Below are 12923 nucleotides of genomic sequence, written 5' to 3'. Positions count from 1 at the left end.
TAAAAAAAAAAAAAAAAAAGGGAGCAGAAGGTTCAGTGTTAGCCCTGAAGGAAATTAGAAGATAGAATGTGATCAGGCTCCTGAGCGAGGCAGAGGTCAGGCAAGGGACGGCATGGCAGAGTTGTCTGGGTGAAAAGGTTCTGTAGAGGAGCTCCTTGGGTCAGGCTTTCCTGCCTCCCAGGACAGCACTCAGTCTGCTGAAGATCTAAGAGCCAACTTGGTGACTAATCCTGCTTCCTTTATTTAGTAGCTGCTAGTGTGGCCTTGCGCAGGCTAGTAAAGTAACTAAGAGTCTGAACACTGCCACCAAACAGACCTGGGTTTATGTCCCAGGCCCATTAATTTATTAGTTGTGTGTCCTTGGGCAAGTCACTTAACCACTCTGAGCTGTGGTTTCCTCATTTGTGACATGAAGATCATAATAGTGCCTATCTCAGAGGACTGAAGTGGGGATTAAATGTGATACTGTGTCGAGCGCCTAGCACAGTGTAATAGTCTATCAGCCAAGAGCTTTAGTGCTTACCACGTGCTAGAGTAGACACTGTGCCCCAAATGCCTTATGTACATTTTCTGGTTTAATTCTGATAATAATGTTATAAATGCTGTTATTATTGACATTGTAGAGATGAGCAAACTCAGTCTCAGAGTGGTTGCCCAAGGCGACAGCTGGCAGGTGGCACAGCTGGAATACAGAGTACTCAGTAAATGAAACTTAAAATGAAAAAAGAATTGGAGGTGTGAGGCCCCTGCTTCATGAGGTACACTAGGGTCTCTGGGGACCTGAAGGAGGATTTCTGTCCGGGCTGTGGTCCAGGAGGGAGAGGAGAAGCACCCTTTCTTCTGAGCAGGAGACACTGGCTGCTGTCGAGGCATCCTGTACCTCCAAAGTCAGCAGGTCAGAGGCTCCTGGGAGTGAGGGATTTCAGCTCCCTCGGGGAAAACTTGCTTTTCTCTCTGGTGATTATAGTTTGTCAATCTTTGGTGAGCAACGATTTCCCCAGCCCAAATATTCTAGTTGCACTACATCTCCTGGTAAGCGAGTGAGTGAGAGAGAGAGAGAGAGAGAGGGAGAGGGAGAAAGAGAGAGCGAGCGAGCTCAGAGCAGCCCTTTGCAGTAAGTTGGTGAAGATTAATTGCCAAGTCACCAGGGGCTAAAATCACATCACATGGTCCAGGAGAGCCCAGGAGCGCTGAACTGGGAGGGGTGGTGTGGGGTTTAAGGGGGTCAAAGCACAGAGTGTGAAAAGCCTATTGGGTCTGGAACCAAGAAAGTGTCCTTTCTTCCTTAAGGGGAGCGCATGCCGTTTTCTTGCGAGATTCTGGTTGTGCCATTATCATCCACGGGCTTTGCCCATCACTTTGTTCAGAAATCTGTGGTGGCCCTCACATTTCTCAAGAAATGGTCTTTGGGTTGCAGTCTGGTTTAAAAGCGGGCACACAGCTGTGTTTGCACCATGCTCTTCACAAGACAGATGTATTAACAGTTGTCCACATCAGGTGTCAATGGAGATTTTGCTGGAGCTAAAGCTCGTCTGAGCTGCTTTGTATTGCCACTGCCAGGATTTACTTTTTTTTTCCCCTTGAGCAATGGGTTTGCTTTCTTTCTTTTTTAATGTGGGTGTGTGTCTATATAATTTCATTTATTTATTTTTGGCTGTGCTGGGTCTTTGTTGCTGCAGGGGCTTTTGTCTAGTTGTGGCAAGCGAGAGCTACTCTCTAGGTGCAGTGTGCAGGCTTCTCATTGTGGTGGCTTCTCTTGTTGCAGAGCACAGGCCCTAGGAGGCGTGGGCTCAGTAGTTATGGTTCCTGGGCTCTAGAGAACAGGCTCAATAGTTGCAGCACACAGGCTTAGCTGTTCCATGGCACGTGGGATCTTCCCAGACCAGGGATCGAACTCGTGTTTCCTGCATTGGCAGGCGGATTCTTCACCACTGAACCACCAGGAATCCCCAGGATTTACTTTCTAACCACACTTGTTGACATTGTCAAACACGACAAAGTAAAAGTTATGGGAACAACCTCTGTACAGCTGACTTTTCAAGGCATTGGTCCCTTTGGGCTCCACTGCTAGAATCAGGGCCCAGACTTCTGAAATGTCAGACTCAGAAGGACCCTACGGATCATCTGGTCCAGGGTCAGCAAAGCACAATCCCATGGACCAAATCTAGCCTTGAACCTATTTTTGTACATAAAGTTTTATGGAACACAGCCATGCCTGTTCACTTGGGTATGTCTCTGGGTGCTTTCACGGTACCATGACAGAGTCGTGGAGCTGTAACAGAGACAGGCTGTCTTGCAAAACTTAAAATATCTGCTCTCTGACCCATTACAGAAAATATCTGTTGCATACTTTGTAAACACTGTTGCATCAAATGTTGATTTAGTCTCACTCTCTTATTTTACATGCAGGGATACAAAGGTAAGGAAAGGGGGAGGGATTTACCTAGGGCAGAACCCGGGTCCATAGCCTGAAGGTTTGACTCCTCCCCCATGGCTTTTTATGCCACTGAGGTCATCAATTCCTGCAGCTTGGCATGGACTCAGAGTTTGAATCCTAGCTTTGGTTGACCAGATGTGTGATCTTGGGCAAGCTACCTACACTCTTTCAGCCTTTGTTTTTTTCATCTGAGACTTGAGAATAATGCTTTCTATTTCTTGAGATAATGCACAGCAACATAGGTGGTTGCAAGAACTAAGGGAACTATAGTCTGTAATGATTTAGCCTGGGACTTGGCTCATAAAAAACACTCATCCCAAAACAGCACTACTATTATATTGATGTCCTCTGTAATATCGAGCTTCCCAGTGGTGCTAGTAATAAAGAATTCTCCTGCCAGTGCAGGAGACGTAAGAAACACGGGCTCGATCCTTGGGTCAGGAAGATCTGCTAGAAGAGGGCACAGCAACTCACTCCAGTATTCTTGCCTGGAGAATCCCATGGGCAGAAGAGCCTGGCAGGCTGCAGTCCATAGGGTCCTACAGAGTTGGACATGACTGAAGCCACTTAGCACGCCTGTAATTTTATATGCATTAATCTTATTCCTTGCCCTCACTCCAAATTTCAAAAGAAAAAGTGATATCCCTTCCCAGTTGTTCTTTATCTTTTTGGGTCTTAGACCTTACTGAGAATCTACTGAAAGCAGTGGATACATTGCTTTACTCCACACTTCTTCTGAATCCCTAGTAGGGGCTCCTTCAGTGACAAATTCTTGGCAGGGCCCCTTGATCAGTTGATCGCCACCCTGTTGCTTCTTATTTTTGTTTGCTCCTGCTAGCTTTATCTTGGTGTAACCTCTTCTACTGTTGAGCAACAGAACAAATTCAGTGGTTTACCATTCATTGTGGAGGAGAACTTGCATAGAATAAAGTAGATGGACGCTGGCCTTCTTTGTCCTCCTGGAGTTCACAGTGTAAGATGGATAAAGGAAATGTGCATCTGAGGATGTAGAGAGAATTGTGCCTGACATTGAACAGTAATATGAGTTAAATAAGGAAACACATAAATATATGACATAGGTCTCGTGTTTCTCTGACTTCCTCTTCTTCCTCTTTTGGGTTCTTTGAACCAAACCATCAAACCTCTTTTGGGGGATTTTCACTTGTGGTGGCCACCAAGTTCAGAAAGGTCTGAAAGAAGTGGTGGGAAACTTTTTCCTTGGGGGCATCTAAAAATTGTATCTGGACAAAGTATTAGAGCCAAGCTTTGGAGTAGACAGACCGGGCCCCTAGGGAGCAAGGCAAGGAAGTGATGTCATAGAGTGATCTCTGCCTCCTCTGGCAGAGGTGACTGGGCAGGACCCAGGGATTGGGGTGGACATGTTTGGGAAATGTGTGAGATCACGTCAGGCCCTGTGGACATGGTGGAGGAGGGAGGTGTGTGAGAAAGAGGCAGTTGGCTTTGCCCATCTCCATCGAGTCCTGAGGAACTCTGGGACAGGAAATGCCCAGCGTTTCTCCACTGTTTACTGGACGCCAGACCCACAGATTTGGAAGGTTGCCTTGGGAGTCATGAAACGATGAAGGGAGAAGGAGGAGGAGCATTGGTTTTCTGCCTCTTGTGGGACTGCCCTGGTAAGTGCTCGGGGATAGGGTATGTGGCAGATTTTGTAGAAACTTCTAGATAGGGGCTTCCCTGGTGGCTCAGACAGTAGTAAAGAATCCACCTGCAACGCGGGAGACCTGGGTTTGATCCCTGGGTTGTGAAGATCCCCTGGGGGATGGCATGGCAACCCACTCCAGTCTTCTTGCCTGGAGAATCCCCATGGACAGAGGAGCCTGGCAGGCTACAGTCCATAGGGTCGCAAAGAGTTGGACACGACTAAGCAACTGAGCACATAGCACGGAGCAGTTAGGGCATGGTGTGAATTACAAGTTCTTGGAAAAGCTTCCAAATGTCTCCCTAATTCTTTAGAGTACTATCCGTTTAGGCATAAGCATTGCCCTCTTCCAATAGCCCTACGTTAATTAACTATGAGTATAGTTACGAATCAAGCCTGTGTCAGGCATCATCTTATTTAACCCTGCAAACAACACTTTTGTAGAAGACATTATTGGCTCCAATTCACAGGTGAGGAAACTGAGGATAAGAGTGATTTATTAACTTGCTCAATATTATTCAGAGATGGGATTAGAACAGATATGGTTTGACTCAAAGGTGGCACTTTTCACCTCTCAGATAACCTGAGTTTGACTGTAGGCTGACCTCACAGATAAAGTGACAGGAATTTCTGGGTATCTCAGCAGATCAGAGAGACAGAATTTGTTCTGGTCTGTGTGCTACCACACAGTGTGGGCCCTTCTCTGGGTGAGATCTGAGGACTGCATCTTTCCTGCTAACCCCTCCCTGGGAACCTCAAGTGAGGGCAAGAGCTTGTATCAGGCTTGAGCCTTACTTCTTCCAAGAAGAAGTGTAGGGGACCTGATTTAAAAATTGCCTTTAAGGACTGCAAAAGTTATTGATTTTGTGATGGAAATCAACTGTTGTTTATTTGGCTATCTCAGAGAGAGAGACAGAGAGAGCAGATATAGCCTCTTAAGACAGCATGAGAGATATCAGTTAGACCTAAGGAAGTAGCTTATTAAACATTGGATTAAATTCAAGTTGCTGCCATTTCCTAGCTTTGTCACTTTGGGACTTTGTTTAGTTAAGCTTCTGTTTATTTGTAAAATGTGGATTTTAATAATTCTTATGAGGATTAAATGAAACTTTGCCTGGTCCTAGAAAGCTCTCAGCTAGTTATTATCGATGTTTTGTTTATCTTAAAAACATACAACAGGATTCTCAGTATCTAGAACACGTAGGTACAGATTTTCCTAGCTGATCTCTCACTGATACTTTCAACCTCTTACTTGCCAGTTGATATAACTGATTTCTTTTTTCTTCCCTGATAAATACCCCTAAACAAACAGTGGCTGGAAAAACAACATAAATATAAAGGACACTAACATTTGTTGAGAGTTTTCTGAGTGCTAGGCTGGAGTTATGTGCTTTATATACACTATTTCATTTTAATACAAGCATTTTGGCCAGTAGGTGGAAATAATATGCCTGGCCTTTGAAAGGCAACTGGTGAGACTGGCTCTACCACACCTAGAGAGCTCAGGGCCTGCTGGAAATATTTCTTCACACAGAGACGCAAAATGAGGTTGGAGACCATCAGTATGGGTGTTAGTGCCTTGGGGGTGGGTGGGGTATATGGGTGGTGGGTTCTGTGAGCTTGCTGTGCAGAGGGAAAGGGAAACAGCTTGGCCCAGCAGGCAGGGCAGCCAGTAATTCTTGGTCTCCGGTAGAATCAATGTCAACAGGAGTTTTGTATATCAGACCAAAGCGGCTCACAGACTATAATCCATCACATCAGAGGCGACTATTCATGCCCTAGAAAGGCAGGGAAGGAAGGGGAGACCTATGTGAAACTCCACTGGCTCCCAAAACTGCAGAGAACCAGAGTCATGAGAAGGGAAAGAAGAAGGGAGGGAAAAGGGCAGGGAACAGACCAGTAAATATATATTTTCAAGTAAATCCCAGGAGTGGCGTGGAAGGTGAAAAGAAAAAAAAAAAAAATTCAGGGACTTCCCTGATGGTCCTGTGGCTAAAATTTTGCACTCCCAATGCAGGGGGCCCTGGTTCTGTCCGTGGTCAGGGAACTAGATCCCACATGCCTCATCTAAAGATACCACACACTGCAACAAAGATCAAAGGTCTCATGTGCTGCAAATAAGATCCAGCATAGCCAAGTAAATTAATAAACAAAAATAAATATTAACAAAACACTCATAAACCTTAAAAAAAAAAATCAGTCTAGAGCTATTTCCTCTCAAGTCAGTCTGGGGAACTTATCCCTAAAACAGCTGGACCAACTCCAGGTATAAAAGCTCAGACCTTTTGTTGTTACCTGAAAACTTTAGTAGGTTCCTTCACTCAGTCTGGAGGACTGCCCACTTTACCTCTTCTTGGTGCTGCTCCACTGGGAACCTAGAAATTTAGAAAGAAATAAAGATCCACTTAGCAGGTAAAAGTTTGCCTACCCAGATGCTCAAACTTTACTGAGCATAAGAGCCATCTAGAGTAGCCTTAAAATGCAGATCTTGGGACCTAGCGCCAGATATATATATGTAATTTTTTTTTTTGACTTGTGGGTTAAATTTTATTTAGGAAGATATCATTTTAGACAGGTCTGAGAAATAGCTCCAAAGAGGTAGAAGGGAAGGTCAGTACATATATGATTTTGGTGAAGGGGGAGCACCTGCAATCAAGCACATATTTTTTTGCAAAACGTTGCTGTTAGTCACAAGGAGCAGACATCACCATGAAGAATTTTAGTTCTTTCCTAGATATGAGGAGGCATAAGAATTGTAGCCCAAGATACTTTGATCCAGTAGGTATGAAGTGAGGTCCAGGAATTTATATTTTTCACAAGTAACCCATTTTTCATGTGTCTTCTGCTGCAGAAGATCAGAAAACCACATTTTGAGAAATGTCATTTTAGTCCATCATTCCCATTTTACAGATCATCAAATGGAGGCCCAGAAAGTACAAATGACTTTGCTGAATATCTCATAGGTGGGTTCTTGGAGGGTGTAGGTCTTAACCTTAGATTGTCTGCATACCAGTACTACTAGTCTTGCTTTGGCTAGACCCATTAAAAATGACTCGTCTCCACTTGCTGTGGTTTATTCCTTGCCAGGGGCCCATGGTTCTCCACATCTCAAGTCAGGGGTCAATTCCTCAGGGAAGATTGTCTTTCCCCTCCCCACCCTAGTCTAGGTACGGTTCCTTTCTTCTCTGCTCTCAGAAAACCACATCTCTCTCCTTCATGGCATTCCCCCTGGTTTGTGTTTTATACTCACACCTTCAGGTGATTATTGGATCAATATCTGCCTCTCTCTCTCGATTTCAGACTGAATGAGAGCAGGCACATTGTTTCTTTTTGCTCATCTGAGGAGCCAGTACACCGTCTGATGGATCCTATGTGCTCAATAAATATTTATTAGATGAGTAATAGAATGAATGAGTGAGTGAAAAGGGCAGGTTGATTTCAGCCTTAACTGAAACTCAAAATAAGGAAAACTTTCTTCCTTCAATGGACTTTCTCTAGACGTTTTTTTTTGTTCTTGTTTTTGACCCACTTTTTTGATCCCAACATCTAATCCCATCCCTAAAACCAGAGCTTCTTGTAGGCAAAATTGTGTAGAAGGAAGTTTGATCTGTTCGATGGTCTTTCTTTTACTCTTTCTATTTTTCCAGTGAATTTTGGGTTGGAAATCCACTCTCCTCCTGCCATCTTCCCTTCCTTTCAACTCTAACCCTTGTCCAAGATCCCAGTGCTCTCTGGCAGGTGTGAGATGATATCTCACTGTGGTTTTGATTTGCATTTCTCTGATGATTAGTGATCCTGAACATCTTTTCATGTGTCTGTTGGCCATTTGTATGTCTTCTTTGGAAGAATATCTATTTAGGTCCTCTGCCCACTTTTAAATTGGGTTGTTTATTTTCTTGATATTGAGTTGTGTTAGTTCTTTGTATATTTTGGATATTAATCTCTTACTGGATAGACTGTTTGCCAATATATTTTCCTATTCAGTAGGCTGCCTTTTTATTTTACTGATAGTCTTTGCTGTGCAAAAAGCTTTTAGTTTGATATAGTCCCATGTGTTTATTTTTGCTTTTGTTTTCCATCAAAAAGACAACAAATAAGTGTTGGCAAGGATGTAGAGAAAAGGGAACCCTCTTGTGCTATTGGTAGAATTGTAAATTGGTGCAGCCACCATGGAAAACAGAATGGATCTTCATAAAAAATTAAAAATAAAATTGCCATATAATCCAGCAATTGCACTTCTGGGTATTTACCCAAAGAAAACAAAAATGCTAATTAGAAAAGATATATGCACTCCAATGTTCACTGCGGCATTATTTACAATGGCCAAGATACAGAAGCAACTTAAGTGCCCATAGATAGAATGGATAAAGATGTGATATATGTATACACACAAACACACACCCAGTGGGAAATTACTCATCTAATAAGAAAAGGAAATCTTGTCATTTGTAACAACATGGATGGATCTAGAGTATATTATGCTCAGTGAAATAAATCAGATAGAAAAAGACACTGCATGATCTCATTTGTATGTGGAATCTAAAAACCAAACCAAACAAAAGGAAAACAGACTAATAGGTATAGAGGAGAAACAGAATGAAGAGAGATGACAGGGTAGACAAAATAGGAGAAAGGGATTAAGAGGTACAAATCTCCAGTGATAAAATAAACAAGTCACAGGGACGTAATATCCAACATAAGGAATATGGTCAGTACTGAAGTAATGACTCTGTATGGGGACAGATGGTTGCTAGCCTTATTGTGGTGATCATTTCATAATGGATGTAAATGACAAATCATTATGGAGCATACCTGAAACTAACATAATATTGTACAGCCATTGTATTTCAATAAAAATAAAATTCCCAGTGCTCTCAGATTGCTTCCAGACACCCCTAATCCTGACCTTTCTAACCTGTTCTTGATCAAAGTCTACCTGTCCAATGTCCTATTTCCTGAATGCCCTGTGCATACCAGGACAACTCTTTAAAGTGACAGCTTCCTGTCAACAGTGGATAATCACCTAATCTGTTGTTCCTTATCCTCCCCTTTAATGTGATCATCATTCTCTTAACCTAGGAGCTGGTCAAACCTTTGATATTAGGAATAATCCTCTATGAAGCCCAAAAAGCAGTGATAGGAGGAGGTTTCTAATGATCAGCAAGTGTTTATCGAGCCCTGTGTTAGGGTCTGAGGGACATATGAAGATGAATAAAGAGCATTTCTTCCTCCCAAGGATCTTTATGGGAAGGCAAGCATTCAATAACGGTGCAGGAGACTTTAGTATTTAGTTGCTTGTCGAATAAATGATGGTAACAACATTATGAGTTTAAATCAGATGATGTGTATAACACACTTTGTATTAGGCCAGACACATAGTAGGCCCAGTCAGTAATGTTAATTCTTCTCTCTTAGGGATGGAGAGATTTCTCAGGGCTGGAGTCAGCTAACTGGTCTCCACTGAGGAGGGCACTCTTTTAGTAGCTCTGGGAGCATGTTCAACTTCTGAAGAAACTCTCTCAACTACATAAATGCGCCCATTTTTATTCAGAACTGATTTCTATTAAGCAATAATTACAGAAAAAGAATATATATATATATATAGTTGAATCACTGAATGGCTTTGCTATATACATGAAACTAACACAATGCAGTAAGTCTACTTCAGTTAAAAAAAATTACAAACAAACGAAAACAAACCGAACTTCCCTGATGATCCAATGGCTAAGAATCTGCCGATGCAGGGGACACTGGGTAGATGTCCACAGGCCTGGGAGCAACGAAGCCTGTGTGCCATAACTACTGAAGCCCACTTACCCTGCAGCCCATTCTCTGCAACAAGAGAAGCCACTGCGACAAGAAGCCCATGAACCGCAATGAAGAGTAGCCCCTGCTTGCTGCAACTAGAGGAAGTAGCAGTTGGTTCCAGAACAATGGGGCTGGGAGAGGGGCTGAGGAGGAGTGTAGGGGTCAAGACAGAAGGGTTTGCAGTCAGCCCTGGCCTTCTGTATCCACAGATCAATTGGGGATTTTGTAGTTATGTTACATAGTACATATTCACTGAAAAAAAAAATCTGTGTACGAGTATCCACAGAGCTCAAAGCTGTGTTATTCAAGGGTCTCTTCACATTCAGGCGGATCTCCTAGGACCCAGCAGATCTGCACCTTTTCACTTGCTGTATGTACACAGAAGGGGAGAGAATCATAACTGGAAGAGACTGCAGAGGTTGTGTGACCCTTCTCTCATTTACGGATAGTGGAACTGAGGCCAGACAAGTGACATGACCATGGTCATTCAGAGCCAGAACTGGGACTGAGGCTTCAAATATCCAGCCCCAAACTCTTAAAATTCAACGTATCTAATATAACTGTATATTATTTGCATTATTTAACCACTAAATAAAAATAGCTTTTAAAAAATATCAAACTATGTGCTTATTTATGGTAAACCTCTGGAAAAGATAGAAAACAAAAGAGAAATCAACTTCTTATTCCACTATCCAGAGAGAGCATCTCTGTAAACATTTTGGCAAATGTTTTAAGACCACACACACACTCATCCTGCTTGGGCCCTTAGCCTCCCTCCATTCCACATACCTTTGTGCCCACTGCTGTCTGCTGGGCTTACGCTGACCCTCCCTTCCAGCTCTAGAAGTGGACACTCTGACCCAATCAGAGCCAATGAGAGCCCAGGGCCTCCTTGTTCATAGGACTTGAGGATTCGACTACAAAGCGTTTAGAGTAAGTTCTGGAAGCATTCCAGCCATCACGCAACAACAATGAGGGCATCTGTCTGGCTCTGGAGCTGAATGGAGCTGAATAATAGTGTCTGTCCTTCCCCTAGGACTTAGTAGAATAATCCCTGTGCATTATAGTAACTAGCTGGCTATTAACCAGTGACTTTGATTCTCAGTAGAAGCACTTTGAGTAAGTCACTTTATCTCTCTGGTCCCAGTTTACTCATCTCTAAAGTGGGATAAATGCTTTGGAGATTATAATGAGAACAATTTACTATTGCTGCTATCAGTACAAATAATAATAATGACATTTACAACTGCCTCTGTTAATTGTTTGCTGTGATCAGGACTTAAGCCAAGCAGTTTAATATAATGTTTCATTTACTCCTCACACCTGCAGAGAGGAGAAGGGGGATCTGCCTATGCTTGCCTGTGTAATGGTGAAGGAATGAAATACAGAACCAGATTCCAGCTGCCCTGGTTCCTGTCACAGTCATTTTGCTAACTGATCCCTTCTGTCTCTCTGAATGTCTGGTAGGAGGATCTTGGTGCATTTCAGAACCTCTTGGCTGGAGGCCACCTTTGCCCTCTACAGGGACAGGACCTTGGTTCCAAACTAAAGAGAGGGAAGTGCTGGCTGGGCTGTCGCCGAGAGGCTGGGACACTGGCCAGAGCCTTCTCTGTCTGCAGTGCCCCTCTTTCTGGCTGGGCCCCAGGGTTCCCTAAGTAACCACAGGGACGCAGCATAGATTTATGGCCCCGCTGCTCCTGAGCAAGTACCTGACATGTTCTGTCTGAGAGCGATGGTGTCTGGCTCCAGATGACTCATCAGGAGGAGAACAGACATATGCAGGCAGCACAGAAGGAAGGAAAACCCACTTCTCACCTCCCCAAAGCCAGGAGACCAAGAGGAATCACTCTGTCACACAGGCTGTTCAAAGGGCAGATGTTCAAGACTCCCACTTTATAGATGAGGACATCTGCTCCTTCATGGAGTACAGGAGCATTGGTTGAGCTTTGTGCCAGGCTGGGTTAGATCATGTGGGGAACACAAACATGGACAAAACATAGACTCTGCCATCAACAATGCTGAACTAAGCAAAGGGAGAAGACATGAAACAGAGAACCATCACCAGGGAGGGATGTCAAAGTGTGGCAGGGCTCCAGAGAGTCAGCGGGTCAATCATTTGTATTTAAGTAGGTTCAACTTCACTTTGCCTCACTTCACTTCATTCTTTTAGCATCCAGTAGGTGCTGAGGACAGCCAAGATAAACAAGAAACCCCTCAAGGAACTTTTAGAAAAGTGAAGTGATGAAGCAGAGAAGTCAGGACATTTCTCTCTCATCCTCTTTCTCAGGAGTTCTTCCATAGCTCCTGCTGCACCAGACAGGTTCAATAATGTCCATCTCAGTCTCTGTTACCTCCACCTCCATCTATACATACATAGTTCTCAATGGCTTGCTAGATACCAGCATGAACTTTCTATAAAGTATTATGCCAAAGAGACATAACTCACAATAGCAAATAAATGTGTAACACCCAGGAATAACTTTAACAAGAAATGTACAGGACCCAAATGGAAAAAATGACAAAATTTTAGTAAGGAGCATGAAAGAGGACTTGAACAAACAGGAAGATGTATTGTGCTTCTGGAAGTCTTGTAAAGATGTCAATGTCCCACAGTTTAATCTATTAATTTAAGGCAATTCCATCCAAAACATCCATGGGATTTGGAAGGAACTTAACAAAATGATTCCAAAGTACTTCTGGAAGAATAAATGCTTAAGAATAGCCTTTCCCCCCCCCCCCAAAAAAAAAGGAAGGCTACATGGAGGGAATTGCCCTACTAGATTCAAATGCTGGATAATGAGATTGGCAGAGGTTAGGCTGGCAGATCACTGGAAGAGCATAGATCATCTGAAACAAGATCAACTATGCATGAAAATTAATATGTGATAAAAGTGACATTAATATGCGATAATATTGACACAAATGGTGTCAGTTTTGGATATTTGGGAAAAAACGTTAGAGCCTTATTTCTCACCTTACATAAAATATAAATTCCACACAAATGGAGATTGAATGCAA

The 12923-nt window shown here is 43.1% G+C and overlaps 1 long non-coding RNA gene across 1 annotated transcript in view; it reads right to left on the bottom strand.

Annotated features, from left to right (window-relative positions):
* Positions 1–1597: 1597 nt before the first annotated feature.
* The window catches only part of LOC121819669 (uncharacterized), a 575865-nt gene continuing 564539 nt past the window's right edge, over positions 1598–12923 (bottom strand). The window contains exon 8 of the long non-coding RNA XR_006060015.2: positions 1598–6472. This is a non-coding gene — a long non-coding RNA (uncharacterized LOC121819669). The remainder of the gene's footprint in view (positions 6473–12923) is intronic.

Source organism: Ovis aries, chromosome 5 (genome assembly GCF_016772045.2).
Source record: "Ovis aries strain OAR_USU_Benz2616 breed Rambouillet chromosome 5, ARS-UI_Ramb_v3.0, whole genome shotgun sequence".
In the NCBI taxonomy this organism is placed as follows: domain Eukaryota; kingdom Metazoa; phylum Chordata; class Mammalia; order Artiodactyla; family Bovidae; genus Ovis; species Ovis aries.
This window is presented reverse-complemented; position numbering and strand designations above follow the sequence as displayed.